Source organism: Panthera uncia, chromosome X (genome assembly GCF_023721935.1).
Source record: "Panthera uncia isolate 11264 chromosome X, Puncia_PCG_1.0, whole genome shotgun sequence".
Classification (NCBI taxonomy): Eukaryota; Metazoa; Chordata; class Mammalia; order Carnivora; family Felidae; genus Panthera; species Panthera uncia.
In genome coordinates, this window is record NC_064817.1 from 47,530,889 (window position 1) to 47,534,999 (window position 4,111).

Sequence of the window (4,111 nt, forward strand, 5' to 3'; positions counted from 1 at the left end):
ATTCAAGTTACGTCTGAAGGGAGTTCTCTGTGCCTCTTGGATTTCAACGCCTTTTTCCTTCCCCAGTTCAAGGAAGTTCTCAGCTATAATTTCTTCAAGTACCCCTCAGCACCTTTCCCTCTCTCTTCCTCCTCTGGGATACCAATTATGTGTATATTATTTCTTCTTAGTGTATCACTTAGTTCTCTAATTTTTCCCTCATACTCCTGGATTTTTTTATCTCTCTTTCTCTCAGCTTCCTCTTTTTCCATAACTTTATCTTCTAGTTCACCTATTCTCTCCTCTGCCTCTTCAATCCAAGCCGTCGTGGTTTCCATTTTGTTTTGCATTTCGTTTAAAGCGCTTTTCAGCTCCTCGTGACTGTTCCTTAGTCCCTTGATCTCTGTAGCAAGAGATTCTCTGCTGTCCTCTCTACTGTTTTCAAGCCCAGCGATTAATTTTATCACTATTATTTTAAATTCACTTTCTGTTATATTATTTAAATCCTTTTTGATCAGTTCATTAGCTGTTGTTATTTCCTGGAGATTCTTCTGACGGGAATTCTTCCGTTTGGTCATTTTGAATAGTCCCTAGAGTGGTGAGGAACTGCAGGGCACTTCCCCTGTGCTGTGGTGTATAACTGGAGTTGGTGGGCGGAGCCGCAGTCAGACCTGATGTCTGCCCCCAGCCTACTGCTGGGGCCACAGTCAGACTGGTGTGTGCCTTCTCTTCCCCTCTCCTAGGGGCGGGATTCACTGTGGGTTGGCGTGGCCTGTCTGGGCTACCTGCACACTGCCAGGCTTGTGGTGCTGGGGATCTGGCGTATTAGCTGGGTTGGGTAGGCAAGGTGCACGGGGGCAGGAGGGCAGGCTTAGGTCACTTCTCCTTAGTTGATCCACTTCAGGAGGGGCCCTGTGGCAGCAGGAGGGAGTCAGATCCGCTGCCAGAGGTTTGGCTCCACAGAAGCACAGAGTTGGGTGTTTGTGCGAAGCGAGCAAGTTCCCTGGCAGGAACTGGTTCTCTTTGGGATTTTGGCTGGGGGATGGGCGGGGGAGATGGCGCTGGCGAGCGCCTTTGTTCCCCACCAAACTGAGCTCTGTCATCCCGGTGCTCAGCAGCTCTCCCTCCCTTTGTCCTCCAGCCTTCCCGCTTCCGGAGCAGAACTGTTAACTTATGACCTCCCAGACGCTAAGTCGCGCTTGCTGTCAGAACACAGTCCATCAGGCCCCTCCGCTTTTGCCAGCCAGGCTCGGGGATTCTGCTTGGCTGGCGAGCCGCCCCTCTGCCCTGGCTCCCTCCCACCAGTCTGTGGAGCGCACACCGCCTCGCCGCCCTTCCTACCCTCTTCCGTGGGCCTCTTGTCTGCGCTTGGCTCTAGAGACTCCGTTCTGCTAATCCTCTGGAGGTTTTCTGGGTTATTTAGGCAGGTGTAGGTGGAATCTAAGTGATCAACAGGACTCACGGTGAGCCCAGCGTCCTCCTACACCGCCATCTTCCCTCCCTCTCCCGTGAGAAGCAATTTTGTCAGAACTATGGAAAACAATAAAACGTTACTAAAACAAAGAAAATGGAGAATCAAGAAACAGACTTTTCAAAACTTTAGTATTTTTTGCTTACTTTATTTGCTGTTGCTATACCCCTCACACAATATTGGTGTTGATTGGGTAGTCATATTAGCCTGTATTGCCAATTTGGGGACATTTCCCTTGTTCCAGAGAGATAAAAACAAATATTAATAAAAAATATTGTACAGGTATGTTCTAAACTTTCTTGGAACTATCTGAAGGACTGACACAAGGTTCTTATCTCTGTTTTACTTAGTGTGGAACTCAGGATAAAAAAGCAGCAAAATTGACAGGAAGGATCTGGGAAGATGGTGAAGCAAGAAGCATCAGGAATCTCTCTCCACGTATACAACAATTGCGCTGAAATAATCTCTCTGATGTAACTCTATTGGAACTCTGGAAAATATTGAGGACCTGCAATTCCCACGGGAAATATTAGATAGTAAATTGTGGTTACTTTGTTTCAATAATAGCTCTTAGCATAGTAATAGGTATAAATCCCCCACCCCTAGTGCCATGAAAGACAGATTTGAATAATTTCCCATAACAGCTTGCATGCAGCTTGCAAAACACAGGGTGGACAAAAAAAAAGATCTTGTCCTCAAAATATTGGGGAACTATGCTTTGCTGATTGCAGGTGCTGAGCACAGAAGATGCAGACAAAGAAGCTGGTGGACATGTTGTTGTACCTTCACTCATTGTTGCAAGTCCCTCTTTCTCAGACTAAATGACTTTCATAGTATTTAAAAGGCTAGCACCCTTCCCTTCTTCATTTTTCTCCTTTTTCCCTTTTAGGGGGTCAGACATTAAAGACTAAGACATTATAAAACAACAGCTTATATTGGGAAAAATATAACAAGAGTATTCATGCCCAGTGTAAAGTTGAGAAAAAATCTGGGATTTTGAGTTTATACCTCAGGCTGATGCTTGGAAAAAAAGACAGAGTATAAAACTTTAAACAAATAAAGAATTATCAAAAACCACAAAACTTTCAAACCCTGGGGAAGTGGGATAAACTGATTGCCAGAATTCCCATATTATTTAATTCAAATGTCCAGTTTTAAACAAACAGAAAAATTTAAGGCATACAAAGAAACAGGAAAATATCACCCTACCAAGGGAATAAAAATGACTGAATCTGTCCCTGTAAAAGTCTTGATAGTGGATATATGATGGTACATATATTCAATAAAGATTTGAAAACAGCTAAACATATTTAAAACAACTTAAATATTTTCAAAGAACTAAAGAATGTGCAAAGTCAAGAAAATGTTTTGTAAACAAAATGGAAATATCAGTAAAAAGATATAAAATCTAAAAAGAAGCCAAAAAGAAATTCTGGAGCTTAAATATATAATATTTAAAAGGAAAAATTCACTAGAGGTATTCTAATGTAGATTATAGCAGCCTGAATAAATAATCTGTAAGCTGGAAGATAGGACAGTAGAAATTACTGAGTTTGAAGAACAAAAATTTTTTTAAAAAGATTGAATAAAAGTTAACAGAATGTAAGAAACCTGTGGAAGACCATCAAATGGATCAATAAATATATTGTGGCAGTCCAAGAAGGAGAAATTAAGAAAAAATAAGGACAGAATGTCTGAAAATAATGGATGAAGACTTCCAAACTTTGATGTAAGTATATTCATATTCATGAATATATGTATACATATGTATATGTATACATATCCAAGAAGCTCAATGAACTTCAAGCAAAATAAACTCAAAGAAACACACACTGAAACATATTATAATCAAACAAGTCAAAGGCAGAGAATCTTCAAAACAGCAAAGTAGACCCAGCTAGTCACATACAAGAGATCCTCATTAAGATTATCAGCAGATTTCTCATCAAAAACCTTGGAGGCCAGAAGGCAGTTGGTAGATTTTTTTTTTTTTTTACTGCTAGGAAAAACAACTGTCAAAAAAGAATCCTATATCTGATAAAACTTTCCTCAAAAATAAGGGAGAAAATTAGACAGGGTGATATATGGAAGTGTTGAATTACTATATTGTATACCTGAAACTAACATAACATGGTATGTTAACTAATTGGAATTAAAAACAAAAGCTTTAAAAAAAAAGACATTTCCAGATAAACAAAAGCTTAGAGTTTTTTACCACTATACCTGCCCTGAAGAAATGTCCAAAGTAGAACTGCAGAGTGAAATAAAAGAATATTAGTCAGTAATTTAAAACTGAATGAAGAAAAGAAGACTGAATGAAGAAAGAAACGGTAAAACATGGGCTAGTTTAAAAGCAAGTATAATTGTAGCAATGGTTTGTAACTACTTTTTGTTTTCTACATGATTTAAAGGATTAATACATTTTTTAATTTTTTATTTTTTTAAATTCAGAACTTTATTTATGTACGCAAATTTCAATTTCATGTAATTTTTATTTGTCATAAAATATTCTTTTAATTTTTCTTCAGCCACTTAAAAATGTAGCAACTATTCTTCACTCATAGACCATACAAAAAGAGGCAACAGGCCGGGTATAGCCCAAGGGTCATAATTTGCTGATGTAAAATGACCAATTTTTGAAATATTTGGGGTTCACCCACA